Source organism: Parasteatoda tepidariorum, chromosome 7 (genome assembly GCF_043381705.1).
Source record: "Parasteatoda tepidariorum isolate YZ-2023 chromosome 7, CAS_Ptep_4.0, whole genome shotgun sequence".
Lineage (NCBI taxonomy): Eukaryota > Metazoa > Arthropoda > Arachnida > Araneae > Theridiidae > Parasteatoda > Parasteatoda tepidariorum.
The window spans coordinates 83776793-83800452 of NC_092210.1; positions in this window are offsets into that span (position 1 = coordinate 83776793).

Here is a 23660-nt window from a genome sequence, read left to right on the forward strand (position 1 = left end):
AAATTGATTTTTGTTCGTAACTTTCTTGTGAAAATAAATTTTTGTTCTGGAAAAAGTGCATGTGCCACCCAAATACGGATAGCAGCAGTCTTATGATATGGAGTAAAATAATTTCAACAAACTCAGAGACTTATTGTTCGTTATATATTTTTTCTCTTTCATGAATATTTAAATTTCACTATATCCCTGTAATAAGCAATACCTAAAAATAATTTTAAGCGTTTAAAAGGTGTAAAGTCATTTCTTAGTTATTAATTTTTTAATAAATTTTTATCTGATATAAAAACGTTTATTTTTAGAGAAAAATCCAATTTTTTAAAAGAGAAATAAATTAAATATCCAGAATATTTATACTTTAAACTTCAAAATTTACTGTTTTTAGAAGTGTGCTCACTTTTTTAAGTTACTGAATTCAACGACTTAGCCGCATATAAATATTGAAAGAAATGAGATGGGAATTAAATTGAAATATTTATTCTAGGTGGGTTTCGTTACGAATGAAAGAAATAAGAGCATTTCATACAAAATTTGAGTATATGTAGCGTAAACAGGCCTTTTTTGTTACGTTTCCACCATTCTAATGGGCTCTCATTTAGATAAGAGAAAACAGACGATAAAACGAATTATGTAAACTAGGATATTAAACTTATGACGTCTATGTTTAATATTCCCAACTCGTAAAATATCCATCATAAAGCGATGACTGTTTTCGTCAGTTTTTATTAAAAGTAATACAAACAAACAAAAGGAAAAGGATAATAAAAACGAGTTTTCAAATATGTATTTTAGTTGAAGTTACTTCTATGTTACAGTGTCTATAATTAAACAAGACTATTGGGATGCGTTTTTACTTCAAGTATCTAAAAATGAAAGAATTATTGATGGATATCGTTTAAGATTATTTTTTTCCATGGTAATATGACTTGATTTTTTTTGTTCATATTTAAAATTTATTTAGAAGATATAAAAGTCGGAATTCATTTACAAATTAAATTCAACAAAACACTTTAAAGAGCATATAAGCAAGGAATGTTCCATTATTTAAAATGAAACCGAGAAAATTACCTTTTTTAAGTCAAAATGTTAGAAGAAATGATAAAAATAAAATTAAAAAAGCAATCCAAGCTTGGTACAATTATTTCATGGGAACGTTACAGTGTCTATAATTAAACAAGACTATTGGGATGTGTTTTTACTTCAAGTATCTAAAAATGAAAGAATTATATACGGATATTGTTTGAGATTATTTTTTTTTCATGGTAATATAATTTGATTTTTTTTGTTCATATTTAAAAATTAATTTAGAAGGTATAAAAATCGGAATTCATTTACAAATTAAATTCAACAAAACACTTTAAAGAGTATATAAGCAAGGGATGTTTCATTATTTAAAATGAAACCGAGAAAAATTACTTTTTTTAACTCAAAATGTTAGAAGAAATGGTTAAAATAAAATTAAAAAAACAATCCAAGTTTGGCACAATTATTTCATGGGAACGTTACAGTGTCTATAATTAAACAAGACTATTGGGATGTGTTTTTACTTCAAGTATCTAGAAATGAAAGAATTATATACGGATATTGTTTAAGATTATTTTTTTTCATGGTAATATAATTTGATTTTTTTTGTTCATATTTAAAAATTAATTTAGAAGGTATAAAAATCGGAATTCATTTACAAATTAAATTCAACAAAACACTTTAAAGAGCATATAAGCAAGGAATATTTCATTATTTAAAATGAAACCGAGAAAAATTACTTTTTTTAACTCAAAATGTTAGAAGAAATGGTTAAAATAAAATTAAAAAAACAATCCAAGTTTGGCACAATTATTTCATGGGAACGTTACAGTGTCTATAATTAAACAAGACTATTGGGATGTGTTTTTACTTCAAGTATCTAGAAATGAAAGAATTATATACGGATATTGTTTAAGATTATTTTTTTTCATGGTAATATAATTTGATTTTTTTTGTTCATATTTAAAAATTAATTTAGAAGGTATAAAAATCGGAATTCATTTACAAATTAAATTCAACAAAACACTTTAAAGAGCATATAAGCAAGGAATATTTCATTATTTAAAATGAAACCGAGAAAAATTACTTTTTTTAACTCAAAATGTTAGAAGAAATGGTTAAAATAAAATTAAAAAAACAATCCAAGTTTGGCACAATTATTTCATGGGAACGTTACAGTGTCTATAATTAAACAAGACTATTGGGATGTGTTTTTACTTCAAGTATCTAGAAATGAAAGAATTATATACGGATATTGTTTAAGATTATTTTTTTTCATGGTAATATAATTTGATTTTTTTTGTTCATATTTAAAAATTAATTTAGAAGGTATAAAAATCGGAATTCATTTACAAATTAAATTCAACAAAACACTTTAAAGAGCATATAAGCAAGGAATATTTCATTATTTAAAATGAAACCGAGAAAAATTACTTTTTTTAACTCAAAATGTTAGAAGAAATGGTTAAAATAATCTAAGCTTGGCACAATTATTTCATGGGAAATCTATCTTAAACTATTTAGGAGTCTGTTTAAGTTATTTTAATTGATGAAACCGAGAAAATTATTTTTTTTTTTAACTCAAAATGTTAAAAGAGCTGGTTAAAATAAAATAAAAAATAATAATCTAAGCTTGGAACAATTATTTCATGGGAAATCTATCCTAAACTATTTAGGAGTCTGTTTAAGTTATTTTAATTACAAGCATGAATTTTTGAAATAATATTGAGAATACAATGATCTATTAAAGATGCATTGATTAATTAAACTCCTTTTGTTTACGTCTCTGTCCTTCGTGTCTATAATTGCAAAAATATTGGTTCTTCGCTGATGAACCTATACATTGACGACAGGCATTTATCGATTAAGTTTGCATCGATAGTAGCGGCTGCGGTTGAAAGGTTTGACAAGGGAGGGCCTGAAGTTATTGTCAGAGGCTCTCAAAGCGTTTTGATTTATGAACTGGGTGGCGTGATTTATAAGGAATAGATCGTTTACTGTCAAGATTCTGTAGACGAGATACTATTAAAGGAATAACGTGAAGGTGGATAAACACTCTCTAAGTCGCACAACCTTACGTGAGTTGCTTACTCACAAGTAGGGTTAAGCGGAAACGCCGAAGTGACATGCATCTTTCTTGGAAGGGAGATTTGATGGTCATACCTTTTGCATTAATTCGTGACTAAACTGAAAGCAATCGTTTCAAAGACGTGAGCTTGCATTGACTGCAACATGTATAGATAGCTGTTGAGGAAATCATGGAATCAGAAGCATACTCTGTATCTCTCTCGATGCATTAAATTATTCAAGTTTCCGAAATGCTTCTGAATATCTAGATAATTCAGAGAAGGCTATTTTAAATATACTGAAAAATGTAAATAATGGATATGCATCTTAGACTATCGTTAAATGTATGCACAAATAACATTTTATTTCGTTAATTAATTTTATAGGCAGTTATGTGTAAAGCCAATCTATAATAAGAAGAAATATTTAATATTGAAAATACTTTGAACATCATAGAGAAACAATTATTATTATTATTAGTTTTGAACAATTAAAAACAAAAGTTTCAAATACTTTGGTGGCAGTTTCCAATAAAATTTAATGATTTTGAGGCTTTTTTAAAAGATAAATTTACTATATTTATCTTTAAAGTATAAGTATAGTAAATAGTATCAATATAGTATAAATTTGCTATATTTATCTTAGATTGCTCCGGACCTTTAGGGAAAGATATCTATACTTCCCTCTCCCTATTTATTGATTTCATGCGTGTCAATGGATTCACTGACTTGGTTTGACTCCGTAAGACCAGACTAGAGATTAGTAGCAACAACTCTATATTTACAGCTGTCTATGTTATGGGAAGCAACAAACTCTCTGTAAATCTCAAATAATACGCTAACCAGAAAAACGTAACTGTTACAATTGTGAGAAGGAATGTTTGGGGAACACAAATTACCAGATCTGTTGAAAACAGCCCCACTCTCTCTCTCTCCCTCTCTGTTTTATAATCATTCATTCTCTTAATAAGATATTAACAAACACTTTTGGAAAAGCGTTTTTAAATTTTAATATTTAGATCGGCGACGGGTACTATGCACTCTACGTACACTTCAAGTTTTGAATATCCACATAGAAAAAATTCTAAAAGTGTCAGGTTGGAAGTTAGGGGAGGCCGTAGTCATTGGAAATCATATGGTACTCAAAAAAATTCTTTAAAAAAAGACAAAGTTGATACAGATACATGGGTGAGCTTGCACCAACACATATAAATATTTTTTTTTTCTGATTGAAGTACTTTTTCTCAATACATGCGATCTGTCTACTATATTAAGAGTGTTTGAACCCAGTAAGAGTAATAAAGACCTCGTATGTTCAGTAAATATTATCTAGTTTATGATTACCCTCTCTGATAATGTTTGAAAATCAAACATAGAAAGCCACTTTGTCGGTGAAAATTAGAGAGTTTAAAACCATGTATACTTTGAACACGATGATGAAAAATATGATTATCTTTAATGCATTTGTGTCAATATACAAGATGCTTTGAATTGTCTTGAAAACTTATGTACCGATGAATTAGGCTTGGCCTTAATTTTGTTTTCAATATCTGCCACTTTTGCTGCTTCTCAAACGGATGGAACTTTATTGCGGCCTAAACTTTTCTTTTTTCATCTTTCATTTTTTTTCGTTTTTGCAAATCTTTCGATGATTTTTTTGTTAGATTTTTGAACCCAACTTTTTTTTATTGAAATCTTCCGAGAAAAGCTTTGTAAGACTTTGAACAGAAGTTTTATAAGACTTATGAAACTTGAAACTTTTCTGTATCCTTCTTTCCTTTTTTTTTCCTTTTTTACAAATCTTTCGATGATTTTTTTGTTAGATTTTAGAGCCCAACTATTTTTTATTGAAATCTTCCGAGACAAAATTGGTACGACTTTGAACAGAAGTTTTATAAGATTTATGAATCTTGATTACAAATCGTTCATGGGCTGCAATAGCAGCACAACTCAAAAAATCATGTTTTGAGATAAGTGGGTTTAAAGTTTTAATTGCTAAGGAAAATGCATAAGAAATGTTTTAGTTTAATTAAATGAAGATATCCTTCAAGATGAATTATGAGTTGTGCTAGTATTGCTGTTGAAAAGAATATGTATTTTCATATTTACACCTGTTCTCAGTCCAAAACGCCTGTTTTATTTTGTTTTTTTAAGTCGTGCCACTATTGTAGCCCATGAGCAAAATACTCTTTGATCAAATAAAATAGTTTTGCCAATGTGCCGTGCGAATGTCATAGTTTCTTTTTTTCACTTTTTATACTAGGTGCTTGATGGTTTTTTTCCCGTTAGGCGTTTGAACTTGGATATTTTTATCAAAATCTTTCACGAGCAGTTTTGCAAGACTTTGAACCGAAATACTTTGATCACAAATGCTCATTGATCAAGGAAAATCGATGCTACTATGCAGTATGGACGGCAAATAACGACTGGGAAAATGCGCAAATACAATTTCTTACCGTTTCTGAGCGTCTTCGGTATTTCTTCTCACCGTGGTGCTCTTTCCTAGTTTTTTGTGAGATGCGTTTTATTTCGGAAATAGCATTATGTACATAATTAAACGGTTAAATCTGTTAAATGTAATTGTCGATTTGAAGTATTCTCTTATAATTCAATAAGCAGCTATTTTGAATTACTTTCTTTTTTAGTAATATCTGATAAATAATTCTTAAACTTTAAAAACGTAACTTCATTTTGAAATAAAATGATATTTCAGAAGAAAAATAGATAAAAAAAATTAAATACTTCAAAAAAGATTCAATCTCTTATTTCTATAATTTATAAGAAACTTTACAACTTGCCAACGATAACATTACGATCTTTAGATTTACGAAAATATATGCAATTGCTTTTAAATTGTTTTGAGAATATTTTGCATTAGGAATGCTCCAAATTAAATCGAAGCATTAAGTAATAAAGTATGTAAATGAAATAAAATAAAATTGAGCTATTTAAAAGTTTTTTTTTTTTAGTTTTCCCAACATTCAAAAAATCATGAACATTGTTATAGTCTCATAATTTATCAGAAAGTGCAGCTATTCATCATATTTTAAATTGACTTATGACAAGGTAATGAAAACATTGGGGAATAAAGCTTATTGAAGTCATTATTAACAACTTAAAAAGCTCAAATCCTCGATCAATCTTAAAAAGCATGCAAATTTATGTTCACCCGTCACTAACAGTGGGAAGAAAAACTTCAGTTTGGGATTAATTGAATGGGATTATAAAACGAAAAAGTAATAAATATTTTTTAACCCGTCATTAGTTTTTTGCTCATTATACTGCAAATTGTAGATTTTAAATTTTGTTTTACGTATTTGCTGAATAAGTGTCATAAATCTTGGCTAACCTCAAATAGATAGAGCTTCATAAATATAAGGGATATCAAAGGTTTAAAGCACTTTATGTCAAAGATTTATGAAGTTGAACCATTATTAGGTTTGAATTATTAGAATTTTTAAATGGTAATATTTCTAAGCAATGTTTTATTGTTAAATCGTTACAATCCACTTTAATAAGTTTTGTGATTTGGGAAAATAACAAAGAAAAGAAACAAAAAACTATGACTGCTTTTAATTAAATTCTAACAACAATAAATCTGAATATTATAGAGCTCTTTATGAAATATCTATAACAAAAACTTATAGTGGGTATAGTTAAAACTATTTTAAAATTTTCTTTTTTTCTGAATCTAATTTGTTATACTCTTCAAACGTATCATTTTAATCCCAATTCTTTATAAAGACATTTACGTTTATGTAATGTATTTCAGTTTGAAATGTATACTAATACTTACTTTACTTCACTTGCTTTGTAGTACTTTACTTTGTAGTACTTCAAATACGTTCACGTCTTTTCTATGTTCCAAACATTTAATAAAGATACGCAAAAATGTTTTCGCAGCGAAAGCTTTTTTGAAAAAAAAAACATGTTTGTATAGTACAGATATTGCTAATTAAAAATAAGAAGAAAAAAATTAACTCTGAAAAATGAGAATTCTGATTATTAACATCAAAGTTTATACATCAATATTTAAATAATTTATTTGATCATTTTCCTGGTTATGTTAATAGTTTAGCAAAATCTCAAGTTTTAAAAATTATAGTTCTTAGTTAGTAAGAATAACAGCAAAAGTTAATATTTTTGAAAAAAAAGTGATTTTTGTGTCATAATCTGAAAAATTGCGATAAAATAATCAGACAAATACTTCAAAGCGTATTATTTATTTAATAATTTAAGAAGTTTGATGAAAACGCCTATTACCGAATAAAATGGTAATGGACCTTATAATTACTTTTCGTCAAAATAGTTTAATTGAAAATGCTCTTTTTTTTAAATATTTTGTAAAATGTGGATGACGGTTATTTATTGGTTTTTCTAGTACATTTCTCAACGATTGTTTGAATGATGCTGTCGAATGCTTGAGTGAAGTGTTTTAAATATAGATCCGTTGATAAAGATACTTTTATAGATCCGATTATGGTACATGTTTTATGCCTGTTGTGCGATAACATAAATATGCGAGTTTATGTGCACAGTGCAAATAAGGCTTATAAGCCGTTATAAATTTGAAGAACAGCTAAGACAAGTTTGAAAAAGGAAGTGCGAAGGATTATGATGAAATTCAATCACACTATGTCCACGTTTCAGAGCGCTTGACGTAACAGAAATACCACTCATTCAGGAAGTTACCCGGAGTAAATTTTGAGTAAAACAACCAAACAGTAACCACTGTTGAGAACTTCTTGACCCAAGAGAATCTGTCTACAATCACAAAAAGCGTGAGGTTGATGTTTTCAAGCAAGCTGTACTCCAGGTTGCAACTTTGTGATGTGTTTCTAAAATATATGCAATCTGTTGAAATATTGACTAAGTTTTATATGTCCTTCTTTGTATTGAGCACACAAACCCACATATTTATTCCAATAAACAAATGAATCTCACTACCCAGATTTTTTTTTATTTCCAATGGATGGGACAAAGAAAAACTGGAACAAGAAAAAATTAACCAAAGAAATAACAGCTGCAATAAGATCGAAAAGTTCATGAAATTACAGAAGTTTTTCTCCCCCCATAGTTCTTCTCCCTTCCCCTTATCTCGATGATTCTGCTTTTTTCATAGATGGATCCACAGGTTAGCAGATCATATTTGTCTATAGGCTCTTTATTTAAACTACCCACATAAAATATTCTTAAAACGTTTACAATCATGCAAACTGATTATTTTTTAAGTTTGATTGCATGATACTTAAACTAAAGCATAGTCAGTATAATGATTTGCCAGAGAATCTAAAGCCACGGGGGCCTATTTATTATGTAATAACTGAACTTTAAGTGGATGTCTTGATCTTTTTGTAGTCTAGAAATGAAACTATAATTAAAGTAGACAATTAATAAGTGGGTACACTATCCATATAAAAATAATCAGGGATTATTCAAATTATGCATAGAACTAAATAAGAATATAAGAAATAAGAAAAATTAAACTTCATGAGCGAAAGTCGACATAAATAAATTTAATGCTTTATCAAATATTGCGAAATAAAGTCAAGTAATATTTGCCAATATAATTGCTATTTCAACTTCGTATTCATTATGAATTAAGTCATACATAAAATTCAACGCTTATCCAAATATTTGTTTTCCAATAAAACATATTGTCAGTTCAACTGTATATTCAATGTGAATATTGTCAACGCTTTGTTAGCTTTGCAATAAGAAGTTGACACCATTGAGCTTTTTTAGTCATTATTGCGTCACTTGTAAAAAAATGAGTGATTGGCCTCAGGGATGCGTCTTCTATCAGATTCCCATAGTCAAAAATTCTGTTAAAGTTTGTAGTATCCACGCTTTATCATAAAATTTATTATTCAGTTTGTTAAAGTCATGATCCAAACTCTCAATTTCGAGGTCCAAGTGAATATCACTATTCCTTTGATACCATGTCGCATTCGTTAATTTTCTCAGAATAAAATTCTGCTGTCTTGTGAGTTTGCCAAGTTTACTTTAAGAGTTGTTACACCACGCCGGGAACGTGTATATCATGATCAGCCTAATATTGGAAATAAATAACAGTCTTTTCAATTTCAAGCTTAGATTTCAATTATACATAATTGTTTGTTGTTTAACCGTAGCAGCAGTTACCTTTGTTCTTAATATTTTTCACATAATCTGAACGTGTAAGTTTATTATTAATCACTAGACCAAAGTATGGGGTTTTTAATACTCTGGGAATCACTTTGTTAAAAAGTACTAGTTCATTATGCTCTCTAATGGTTTTCTATTTTTCTGTATTACCAACAATTGCCAATTTTAAGTATTTATTTCAAAGTTCCATTCTAAACACTATCTTTCATAATCATAAATTTTATCTTGAAGTTTTTTCTTGCCAAATTTGGGTTACTAGATTTTACAATAACTCCCGTGCCGTTCGCTCAAAATACAGCAATACCATTTTAGTCATCTCTATTAACAGGACAATCGTGTGTAAATAGGATATATGGAATTGGACCAAGCATGCTACCCGGTGGTACTCCTGTTTTGATACTTCTCGTAGTCGAATTTGCATTTTTTTTATTTGAAAATTTCTTTTTGTCAAACAGCTGTTTATAAACTTAATTATAAAAAAATATCAAAATAAGCATAGTGAACCGTATTATTATTACAGAAAATTAAACTCAGGACGAGCTTTTATTTATTTATCGCTAATATCGTTCAACTTTTAGCCGATGTTTTTCTGAGAGTTTACTAGTTAGATGCTCCAGATATCTTGTTAGACTGAGAATTGCAATAAAGCTTAATGCTTCAAAGGACCCTCGCCAAATTCAAAATCCAAATTATATGCTGCTTTTATATAATGGTTAGGCATAGTACAATATATAAAATAAAATAAGAAATCATATTTGAGTATATAGGCCAAATATAGTACCGGTTATTTATACTGGTATTACTAATACTATCACTAGTACTAATGATACTGGTTATTTCAACACATTTTAAAATTTTTTAAATTAACTTTATATTATTTTTTATAATATTTTTTTTTAAATTTTCAATGTTTTACGTAATTTCTATTAATACCTATTATATTTATTCCTGTAATTTTATGTAACAACATAAATTTAGTATTGTTTAATATAATGTGAAAAAGGAATTTAAAAACACTATAATTAAACTTTTTAAAAATTAAATGCTAATTATTTGTTATAAGTTCAAGTTAATATTGGTAAATAAACTTCAACAAATATTGCAATAATCCGAAATACTACGCGACTCTTTCTGAAATGGCATTAAGCATCCCTAAACACCAGGAGATTTAACTTAGATATTCTCTGTGCTTAACTAAGTTGGGTATCAAAACAAGGAAAATGTAACATTTCTCGCAATCATAAGCGGACAGACCGCATATAAACCGCTTACTTCGCCGCATCTACAAACAACTTCCCAGTTGAGTCGTAAACCATACCTTGAGGCTTGATTCTAGAACCCAAGCTCTATTTTGCTAATGAAAACCCCCGGGATGCTGGGTACTTTGTTGGCGGTACATCCCTTATTCTTTTGAAACCTCAGAACCTTAGAGATTTGAAAAGTGAAATCAGCTAGAAGGATCATTTTAATTTGTTATTAAATACCAGCGTCGATTGTAGTGTTTAAAATGTAGGAAATAACCTTTTGTGCCGATACAGCAATTGTTAGAAATTACGATTTTCTGATTAAAACTAAACTTTGTTACATTTCCATCAAATAATTAACGAGAAATATTTAGTTAAGACCATTATTTACTCACATAAATGCTTTACTGTCTAACAATTTCCAAAAAAAAGGAGTAGAAATTTTAAGTATATAAAAAGGAAAATTATAAATAAAAAATGGATAGATACTTAAATTAAATTAAATTCTTAAAATAAGTAATTCAAAATACACTGAGAAAAAATATATGGTTAAAATTACCAGAATATGGTAAAATTTATCATGTTTTTGGTTCTATAGGAACAGCAAAATACTTGGCCATTTTTACTGATGTGCTTTAATAATTTTGATAAAATAAACAATGTATGGTTTTATAATATGTGATAAAATGTGAGATATATGGTAATTTTATCATGATACCTTAGAGCATGACATAAAAATCATTTATTCGTTAAATTCCTTTTTCAGATTTGTATTTTTTGATAAGTATGAGGTCACTATATTTTTGAAACCAGAACTTCCGGTTAATCGTTACTATCTGAACGGAGAAAATATAAAATGAATGGTTTAAATACCATATATTTTTATTTATTACCGATATTAAAGGTTGTTTTTTTTGCCAGAAATGCTATTACCACACAGTGCTGTAAATTTATTATATTTTTTTGCAGTATATTAAAGAAAATTAGTTTCTAGATATAAAAGCAAACCTTTGCATGAAATTTAAATTTAATTAAGGAGTAGACTTAATGATATTGCCCTGTTACGGTTGGGTATAGAATAAAAATGAAAAAGTTGCAAAAACTGATAACAATTTAGAAAGAGAAAAAACTAAAAATTTAATGGCCGGGTGAAACATAGTTAGTGGTACATTTACGAAGTTTGGCTAACCCAGAAAAATAGTAATTTTTTCCAAAAAAAGGTTCCAGAAGATAACAAATGTATTCTACAGAAAACATACCTTTCTATCCATAAAAAGATATCCAGTCCTGGATCAGAGATGAGTTTACAAAGAAAATCTCCAACAATCTGTGGTTACCTTCTAGGAAATCCAGATGAATAAGTCACTATTAAAACAGTTATTTCAAACTAAAAAAAACTCTTTATTTTGAGGATCCATACTTAACGGCAAAAATAGTATCCAATACACAGTCTCAGGTGGAGAAGTGGGTGAAGGGTAATAAATTCAGGAACACGGAACTTTGGATGAAACTGGCTTAGACGAGATCAAATTCAGATTTGCATGTTGGGTAATAAATTCAGGAACACGGAAATTTTGGATGAAACTGGCTTAGACGAGATCAAATTCAGAACTGCATGTTGACGATCACTCTCCTCCATCTTAGAGATCAACTTTATCCATTAATCAATAAGTGATAACCGGTAGCCAAGGTGTTAGCAGCAATACCGACAGTTGAAGCACACTCCCGGATTTTGGGATTCTTGATAAGAAATCATCCATCGCAACAGTTCTCTCAAAATTGAAGATAACATTTTTGTTCTTATGAATAAGATTTTTATGATCTGCTATCAAAAATTCGGAAATTTTGATTGGAAGGCATATTGAAGCCACTATATTAGCAAAACAGGCAGTCAGTGGAATTTTTTCTATGGCTGAAGAAAAGGTTCATCTCATAAATGAGAAACTACACAAGAAAAATGGCAAAGGAGACGCCATCCTCACCTCCTAACGAGGACAGGATAAAATAAATCACGCAACAGCGCGACGTGGAGTATGATACTCTCGAATTTCGGAATGCNAAACATTTCTAACCATTATTATAACTTTTAGCTAAACAACTGAATATGACAAAGAAAGATTCGTATATATCATCATAATTATATTCTGCTGAAACCGACAGTGAAGACGTCTTCGAAGAATATGTAACAGACAAGAAGAACTTTAATTTTCAAAGAATCTTTATAATGCAGTTTCTAATGTATGCACTTTGAAAGAACTCAAAATAGATTGAAGTTAATGAGCGTTAATTACCATCTTTGCAGTGATAATTTCCACGTAATTAAAGATGTAATTAAAATTTAAATATTGGGTAAGCTTCAAGACGTGACGGTTTGTATAAGGAAAAACAAAATTAATTGTCACGTAAGACATTTTCTAAAAATATTTGCATGAGAATTAAAAGTTTAAATCTACCACAGACATAAATCAGCATTGCAAATTCACTTATTTACTTAGATTATTAATAAGGAAATCAAAAAATTTTAACGTAGCAAATTTAACAAAAAAAAAGGATTTTCGTAAGCAGCGACATAAATTTGTATTGCTTTAAATTTGAAGTATTTTTAATGATGTACCATAAATCAGTAAAAAAAAAAAAAAAATTACAGAGTGAAGCACTCAATATGTGAAGCACTCAATATAGTGTTAAGCACTTCTGGTAAAAATTTATTCACAACTTTCAACTTTTATAGCACATTACACGGGTAAAATAGTTAAGATCAATTTCATTAGTAGGCCATGATAATACAACAGGTCTTTGAAAACTTCCAACTGTAAAAAAAATAATCTTGAAACGTTGAATATATGGAGCAGCTACAGTGCATGAAGTTCTCAAAAGCGTTTCTTAATATTTCGGATTTTTTCTTGAGGGGCTAGGCTACCAGCTATGTCAACCGTCATCTATCAAAAGGCATCTCAAGATACAATCTGGTAAACACGTCTTATATAATAGCAAATTGGAATTTAATAGTTGTAGTGGTAGATACGCAGCATTACTCTCCCAACAGAATTTTATCTGTGATATTTTATCAATGAAAACCACTATTTGAGTCATGGCCTTCTTGCGAGATGCCGGGAGTGCTGTTTTACGATCACCACGCTTTGAGTGTTGGTCGTAAGCGCCGTATTAGGGTCATGATTGTAGGCATAGTTGCGATTGCGTTACAATTAGCAGTCGAGTGTTTTCAGGCCCCCGATGTGTGTGATAGTGCCTGTGTAGCAACAGCGTGAGGAGGACAAAGTCGCAGTCACAAATTTTCACTGCGAGCCATCCTCAGAACTGGGTGTGTTCAGATCGAAGGGAGCGTTTCAGTTGAAGCGAAGGGAGCGTTTCTCAATTGATCGGAAACATGATATTAAATGAAGTTCTTTGAGATTTTCGGAAACATTTTTGTCGCATTAAAATTAGTTCCTAAAATTTCTCGCATTGTACACCTGGAAGAAGAGCAAATATCAAAACATTAGACATATAGAGGGAAAAATATAGGTGATTAAATTAACTGGACATTAGTAAACATACATTTTGAGAAATCAATATCCAGAGTAGGTATCCTAAAATCGAAGTTATAGAACTTTTTCGTCAGAAACGCAACGCGAAATATTTGCAGAGTCAAAATAAGCATGACTTATTTTTTCGATAAAAATATTATGTTAAGACGGAAATTCGGTGTAGTTGGAAATTTGTACAATAATATTTACCAATTGAGGATACTGATGAAAACAGGCTAATGAAAATGACAGTCAAAAATGAAAACTGGATCATAATTAATTTAAAGCATTTATTTAATAGTATTTGTAGAGCTCAAAATAAAAAATTATATTTTTATCCATAGGACATTTAAGTTGTATAAATTTTGCGCAATAATAATAATAATAATAAGGACAGGTTTTGAAAAACGGGAAAATCCCATCATTCGATCAAAAATTATTCAGGGTCGTCCATTTTTTGGGGCATTGCACACAATTAAGCACGCAAGTATGTTGCTTTCGTATCTTCTTTAGCTCTTAAAATTATTTCATCCTGCTTTTTTTCCCCTTTTCTTGCAACAAAATATCCCTGAATTACTTTTAAATAGTAGCAAAACAAAGAATTGAATACCAAAGCGAATTCTTTTCAAGGAAATAAAATATATTTCTTTTCGTTAACAACACGAAAGATAGATAATCTAATTAGTTGTTCCCAATATTGTATTACTTCCAATTATTATCAAATGTGTAACTTTATTCTTTTGATTGCTGAGCAAGCAGATCCTTTACTGAGCAGCTGTACTAATATATTACGTATAAACTTATTGTGCCAAAACAATTATATTCTGTTATGTGTGTGTATTACGTGCTTTACTCATTAAAACTTTTAACTAAGACACAAAATTTAAGTATAAAAACGTATCTTATTTTATTTCCACGTCGATTTTTATCTATTAATTTTTTACATTTAAAAACAATTAACTGTGTGTATGGATATTATCAGATATAATTTTTAGTTTTTATTTTAATAGTTTTTTCTGATGTAACTATTGAGTCTTAATACAGATGTGCACTGCACAAAAAAAGAAGAAAAAATATGTTTTCTCTTGAATATTTTTCGTCCTAAAGATCGGATCTTCACGTTCTAGGACTCAGTCTAAATGGTTCGGATTGACCTCAAATAATCTAATTAATAAGTGTGAATGATATTTTAAGTTGAGAAATCAGAATAAACATTCTGACTTTCTTTGAAATTTTTTTTAACATATTTAGTTTTCTGACAGCAAAAAAATGGAGGGTATTAGCAAACTTAGAAATATGGTCGCAATTGTTAGGTCAGAGGAGCGGTCCAGAGTTTGGACCACTTTATTTTAATTTTATTTTTTGTTTTGTTCATCATATCTCGATAACTTTTTAAGCGGATTGTTAAAAAAAAAAGAAGAAATAAGTCAAAATTTAAATATGCAGCTTTCTTGAAATTCGATTTCTTAGTGACTATTCGATTGATAACACGCAAAATTTGTATTTTTCTAAGTGAAATTTTTAATGGCTTAAAATTTTCTCGAGATATAGCGAAATACGCAAAAAATAAATCCCCATACCAAACTATTTGGACCATATTTCCCAAATTGAGACTAATTCCTATATTGTTGGGGCTAGAAATCCCAAACCACCGAAAAAAAGGTATGTTTATTCAGAGAAAGTACGCTTTTGCGCCAGATTTGTAACTTAAATTATCGTCTGCTCTAATTAGTTATCATATTTGAAGTCCCCCTTTCAAACATTAAGTCCTAAAACGTGAATATCTGGTCATTAGATCATAAGTTATTCAGGCTGTCCGTTGTTTTAGCGCTAAACAGTGCAAAGCGTTAAACATTGAATCAATATCAAATTTTTGTTTCAAGTCTTCAAAATTCTATTGAATTTTTGAATTTTAATTTGATACATATGTCAAAAGAAATCCAAAACCTTTTAAGAGAAATAAGCCAGAATTTGTATCACCTGGAGATGAAAACTGCACGGAACTTTCCCGTTAGCATTAAGGTTAAGGGGACTCTAACAGAAATCCGTCAACCCCTGCTGGTATTTCACATCAACACTGTGGGAAATAAGCTCTCTGGTCCTGTGTCATCCCAGCTTTTAAAATACATAGATAAAAATTTATATTTGTGTTTTGATTTAGACCGGTATTTGCTTCGGTGGCAAAAAATTGGATGCGTGATTGCGCTTTTCCCGAAGACGTTTTAGTGGTTCAAAATACACACTTTTAAAATATGCCCAGAGGAGTCAGGGCTAAAACAAAATCCACGCATGGTTAAGGATAGTGACGCACATAACAAGGAAACAATTCACAAACATATCGTAGTGGTTCAAAATACGCTCTTTTTTAATATCTTCAGAAGCATCAGGACCAAGAAAGTCCAAGCACGGGTAAGGAGCCTGATGTACAGTGCGACAAAAAAATGTACCATGCTGAATAACTTTCGATCTAATGATCTATTTTTCTCGTTCTAGGACTCAATCTTAATGGTTTAAGGAGGGACTTAAAATATGGTAATTAATTAGTGCAAAAATATTTTAAGTTACGAAATTTGGCACAAACCCATACTTTCTCTCAATAATGTATCTTTTTTTCAACGGGTTCAAATTTCTGACCCCAAAAATAAAGGGGATCGGCACAATCTGGAAAATATGAGCCTAATAGTTTGGTCAGGAGAGCGATCTAAAGTTTGAACATGCTAATGATTATTTTTTTTGTATATTTCGCCATATCTCAAAAAGTAAATTGAAATTTTTTTAAGTGAATTGAAACATTTTCGCATACAGTTTTCAAAATTTGTTTATCTAAAAATAATTCCATGCAAACATTACATTTTAGTAAATATTTTATTTTAAGTCGAAAAATTTCTTTAATGTTAGGTATGAAATTTTTCACGTCATTTTAAAGCATCTACTTTTACATGGTAAACTACAAAATTTCTGCGAAATCGGTCCAATATTTCCTGAGAAATCGAATTAAGACAGACACTAACTGATCCAGGATCTAAATCATTTAAGCACGTTGCGACAATATTTTCTTCGGATAATCCCTAAGGAGGAACCAGAGTACGTTGCCTCTAATACTGCTCTAGAGAGAAAGGATTATGTCAGCAGCATGAAGAATGTTTGTTAGGAAATTTTTATTTAAAAATTTTGAATACATTAATGGCAAGGAATGCTGAAGAAAACAAAAAAAATTATAAAAATATAAAATTAGAATAAAAGTATTGTTATTTTTATTCGAATCAAACTAAGAAGCATGATCTAATATATATAATTCTCTTACGTGGCGCCCAAAGTTTGGCTGTATTTCTTTACCGCCGGTAGCAACGTTTGCTTTGTTTTGTTTACGTTACTATTTCTCTTACACGACGACAAAAAAAAACCTCAATACAACTCCCCGAATGGCAACGCTAGGAAATCGACCAATGATTGTCGCTAAAAATATCACATGCTAAATCTAGCTGAGTTGGCTCAACATATAGCACTTGTTAAAACGGAAACTGAAATAACCAGAGAGCATCAGCTGCGGCAATCTCATACTATTAAGATAGGCAGAAGTGAGTAGTCTTTGTCGATAGATCTCTATTTTAGTATTTTGTCGAAAGATCTTTTCTTCACGAATTTATATAATATGAATTTATTTGACGATTTTTGATTTATATCACGAATTATACTATAGCACATTTCTAATAGGTTTAACGAATTGCATGTCATTTATTTGAATTCAAATTTATTTTAATGACTTAGTATCTACTAAAAAGATGTAATTTTTTTTTTAAAAAAGCTGTTATATGGATTTTAATGATTGTTTTGAACTCTTAGAATTTTGTGCATTTGCAATGTACCTAAGTTAGCAGCGAGCAAAACGAGCTTGGTTTGCGAAGCAAACCATATAAGATTGCGTAGCAATTTTCGGGGGATGGCAAGTGTTAGCGAGCAGGGGGCGCAGCCAACTAGTAACTTTATATTTCTTTAGAAACTATATACATAATTTTCTTAAGTTTACAGATAAAAATTTGCAGAACTTCTTTGTACAACTTTTGTATGGTACATAATACTTTCCTTTACAGATATAAGGAATTGAGCGATAAAAGAAAATAAATTAAAGCAAATGAAATAAATAATGAAAGTAAATGAAATAATTTTTTTTCGTTCTCGTTCTTATGTCTGTATAAAATATATACGTACAAATATTTGGAATTCCTCTTAGTCTTTTCTAAAAATTTTTTAGTTTATATATTTACTCTGAAAAGTAACAAATTCTGAAATAGCACACAATATCGGAAAGGAGTATCTAAATTGCTTGCAAAAAACTCATGAAAGTAGTCAAAACTTGAGTACCTTTCCTCTCACAAAAGAAAGTTTTTTTTTACTGAAATACAGGAAAGCAATCAATACTATATACGAAAGAGAATGTTTAGGTAAGACAAGGACTTCAACTTAACGTTACTTTTTCTTTCTTTATTTTTTATTCCGCAAATTGCCTTTTGCTTTCATTCTTGAAGCTTTGCGAAACGAAAGCGTAATCGATAGGGTTTAGCCCCCGGCGGCTCCAAAGTCAAATACTAGAGAACTTCAGCTCAATAATCAATCAACGTGAGATGTTTACAGGTAACAGAAATAGAAATACTTCTGCTCGAATTCCAAGTAATTTCAAACAGAAAGTTACGCGGATTCTGTTAAGGAATGAAACATACTTTTTGTTTCACTGTCTTTTTGTCTGTTTCGTGTCAATTACAGTAATTTAAAATTCTGGAGCATTTCAAAAAATTTTGAACGTAATCATCGGTAAATTATTTATTTATTTTATGATTTAATGAAGTGAAAAGAAAAATAGAAGAGGCGGTTGTATTTTGGACCAATTTATCTTTAAATATACAGAATGTACTAACAATTTTAAAAAATTTGTGATAATTGCATTACATATTTGTTTATTAATATTATTTTCGAAAACGATTACTGTCATTTACTTTCGTAAAGAAATTAAACTATGGAGAATTGATTCAAGTTGCAAGAATGTTTTATTTTAAACCACCATATGCAAGACCATAGCACTAAAAAATTATTCTTTGGATACAGCACCTTTTGAATTTATTTTTATTGATTCGATAGTTGATTAAAATTGGACACAAGCAATTGAAATATATATTTTAATGACATTTTCAAGTAATATGCGTAAGCTAAAATAAATCCGTATCAAAAAATATTTCATTGGAGTATTTCAAACATTCAAGTACACTGTAAAAAAATTTCATAAATCAAAACACCAAAAATGGTGGCGACTATTTTATATCAAAGTGGTGTTTTACTGTGTGAAACACCACTAGTGTGACGTATTATTAATATAAATTCGAACAAAATCGAAATGAATGGGAGTTAAATATTGTACAATTGTTTTACAAATTTATTAGATTCATGTCAACCTTATGATAATATAAATACATTTATTATGCAACTAAGTACATTCATGCAGTTTATAACAGTTTATGTCAGTAGTTTGTCAAATCAATCCTACAAAAAGATTGAACTAATCATCGCTCAATATATTTTATGAATCATTAAAGAGGATTGATAGTTTGTCAATCAAATAACGGCAATTAGCACTCATATTTTACAAATACACTTTACGTATACAAACCGCCATCTTGACCGCTATTTTAACAGCAACTTGAAATCGAACATTCGGTCAAATTCGGGATGATTGAAAAATTTACTTAGCAACTAGGAAAATAAGAAAAAAAGTTTATCAATGTTTTGCTTGGGTAACTTTAAATAATTTTCAATGCAACGTGTAATACTTGAAATCGGTCTTAAGCTTCTAATAACGGTCAAAAATCATGCCTTTTTTATGTTTAAAGCATGTCCTTCATCATTTCACTCAAGAACTTAGATAAATATTTTAAATATACCTTAATTATTCTCCAAATTTACGGAGCACCGAAAAGCACTACCTTTTTACCCACGAGCTGCAAATTGGTGTAAACTTTATCAATTATTGGTGTTAAAACTTAGCTACTTCCTTTAAAGTAAGTAAGCTTGATTTTGCATTATCCTTAAATGAAGTAAACATTTACTCAATTTTTGGTCGTTCTCAACACCAAATTTAGATATGTTTTTACAGTGTAAGAACAAAAAAAATTACGTGATGTAACCGGCAGGAAAATATATTCCTGCTAACTTCTCGCAACTGTCTCAAACCAGTTTAAGGTACAAAATAATGTCACTGTCTTAAGGAAAAATCAAACACTTTTTTGATTTTGTAAGGCCTTTAGAAAATAAGTCTTATTTGTATTATTTTAACTTACAGAGAGAGTAATTTTGGTTATTATTTTGCGTTAATCTGTTTTCAGGCGTAAGTATTATAAGGTTTCATTTTTCCTATCGGGATGATTGAAAAATTTACTTAGCAACTAGGAAAATAAGATAAAAAGTTTATCAATGTTTTGCTTGGGTAACTTTAAATAATTTTCAATGCAACGTGTAATACATATTGTTTCTGGCATCGTCCTCATATACTAAATGCATTCGCTGTGTGGTGCAAATATTTACACTGGTCTGAGGACACACAACTTTAATGAACATCACTTTTCCCACTTCAAGAATTTTACTTATCACTTTCACTTCTATCACCTTCATTTGTTTTAGAAATAGAGTTGTCAGAACGGGTGCAATCTTGAAAATGAATTCTATTTTTGAAAACAGTAAAATTCAAATCTCTACTAAAGCTCAATGCTTTTGCTTACACAGTGCTGAAAAGTTTCATTATTGATTCATAAAGAGTATTTCGTCATTTTGTCGCTAAATTGAATTTAACGTCAATCTATTTCCGGAGAATTTTCGACAGGCAAAAACATATAATTGTTATTTAAAGCTTTTACTTGTGTTGGCAGTTAGGTTTTTAATTAATTGCTAACCTCAGAAAGCAGAATTATTTTGAAGTTTTTTCTCCAAAAAGTTCCTGTTTGCTAATCACATATTTGACCACTTTCCAAAATGCTGAAATATTTGAATATAAATCTGGGTTTGATGAAAATACAAATTCTAATCATTTACTGGCAGCTACAAGATAAATTCATTGGTAATTACAATTTGTCGACTTTAATTTATTTCAACCATGATAGTATGTTCAAACTTTAATTCGAGCTCTGTGTCAGGTGATCGTGAGATAAATGCAGTAGTTTACTTTAAGTTGCAGGAAATTTTAATTGCAATATTAGAGCTAAAGCTAACCAGTTTCAATCTAGCTAGAGTGTTCAAATTTCAAATGAATTTAACTGAAGTTCTGCATCTGATACCAATGCAATTTATTTTAGATTGCAAATTTTAATGGTTCAATCAAACTTGGTAATAAAATCAAATATCGTCCACTTTCTGAAACTCTGAAAAAAAAGTCATTAACCTAAAAATAAGTATAAAAAAAAGTAAAAATTACAAAAACATAAGACTAGAATTAGAAAAATAACATAAGGATATCAGAATAACGAAAATAAAATAGGTTTATATAAATAAAAGCTGATACAGAGAAGAAAAAGAACTTTTTTCACAAAGAAGGGAAGGGTTTTTCCTCAGCATACTTCACAGTGTAAAAGCTTCACATTATCTGTTTGTCAAAACTTAGTATTTCGAAACTGACATGAATTAAAAAAAAAAAGTAAGAACAACAATAAAAATAATTGAATTAAAAAAACAGCTATAGGCTCATAGAATAACAAAAATAAATTTGAATAGAATTTATATAAAGTGCGTTTTTCAAGTAGCCTATTTCAATCTAGAAAATGTGGAAAGAAAGGATTTTTCTACATCCCGACCCATCTTCACAGTGTAAGAACTCTCGGGGAAAACAAATTTTTCACATAACTGATTTGTCAAAACTTAGTAAGTAGAAATTCGTAGAAAAAGACATTAATCTAAAAAAATTATTTAAAAAAGGAATATAACAAAACATTATTTTGGAATTTGAAACACGACAATGGAAAAATAGAATTTAAAAAAAAATGGAATTTGTAAAAAGTGGTAGCCTACCGTTCTTTAAGTAGCCTATTTTTGTCTAGAAAATTGAAGACCACAATAGACGCACTGATTATGTACATAAAAGGTGATTTAAAGTAAGAACAACAATAAAAATAATTGAATTAAAAAAACAGCTATAGGCTAATAGAATAACAAAAATAAATTTGAATAGAATTTATATAAAGTGCATTTTTCAAGTAGCCTATTTCAATCTAGAAAATGTGGAAAGAAAGGATTTTTCTACATCATGACCCATCTTCACAGTGTAAGTAACTCTCGGGAAAAACAAATTTTTCACATAACTGATTTGTCAAAACTTAGTAAGTAGAAATTCGTGGAAAAAGACATTAATCTAAAAAAATAATTTAAAAAAGAAATATAACAAAACATAATTTTGGAATTTGAAACACGACAATGGAAAAATAGAATTTAAAAAAAAAATGGAATTTGTAAAAAGTGGTAGCCTATCGTTCTTTAAGTAGCCTATCTTTGTCTAGAAAATTGAAGACCACGGTAGAAGCACTGACTATGTACATAAAAGGTGATTCGGAAAAGAAAAAAAACTATTTTGTACCCGAAAAGAAAGGGTATTTTCTCAGTATGGGTATTTTACAGTGAAAGAACTCTCAGAGAAAACCTATTTTTCACATCTTTGATTTGTCAAAACTTAGTAATCCTCAAAATTCAAAATGGCAATCTAATCTTTTTGTTTTGTGAAAAATGGACAAACATTTTTCTTTCTTTGTCTTGTCTTCAACTATCTTTCAGGAGATTTTTTTTCCCCATTCCTTCATTTTTTTGTCAGATTTAAAGTGAAAAACCCTTTTTTTTATTAAAATATTTTAGTCACTTTTGTGATCAATGAATTAAAGTTCATTACTGTAATGTTTAAAGTGAACCTTTATCACCAGGAAAACTATTCCTCACGTATTTCCATTATGATGCCCCCTACGAGTTTCCTTTTATGTCTAAAAAACAAAACTAATGTTTAGTTTCTTTGTAAAACTCTGTTTTAAAGCTTTTTATTTTATTTACTTTTATTATTTAATTTGCGATTGTCCATGTAATTTTATGTTATCAATTTTGATTTCAAATCAAGCTTAGGGCTGAATAATTACATTGTTACATTTTTAAAAAATTTGCAGAGGGAGAAATGGTGAGAATGTTCAAATTTAATACAACCTTGAAACATTGCTAATTTTAACCATACATTCGTATGTCTGGAATTTAATTACAATGTACTATGGTTTCACATGAGCAAAAATATAGCTCAAATTCTTTCACTGCATGCAGAGTAGGTATTATTGAATAATTTTTGCGGAAGTTAAAAGAGAGCTGTTTAGATTTTTCAGGTTGTTAAAAGTATCTGGTTGGTAGAAGTATATTAAGATAAAAAAGGATTTATGTCTAAACATTGTTTCAATTTTTCTAAGAAGTCATTAAAATCTTGAAACATACTTTCAAATCATAGTAAAGGCTAAAGCAAACAAAAACGAATGCATTATATTGTTTAAATAAAAGTGATAAGTTTCATTTCTTGAAAAAAATATTAAGCTAGCTTATTATAATTTCTGCAGCAAAATTCTTAAGAAATTACGAAATTACCATTAAATTCAAGCCATTCG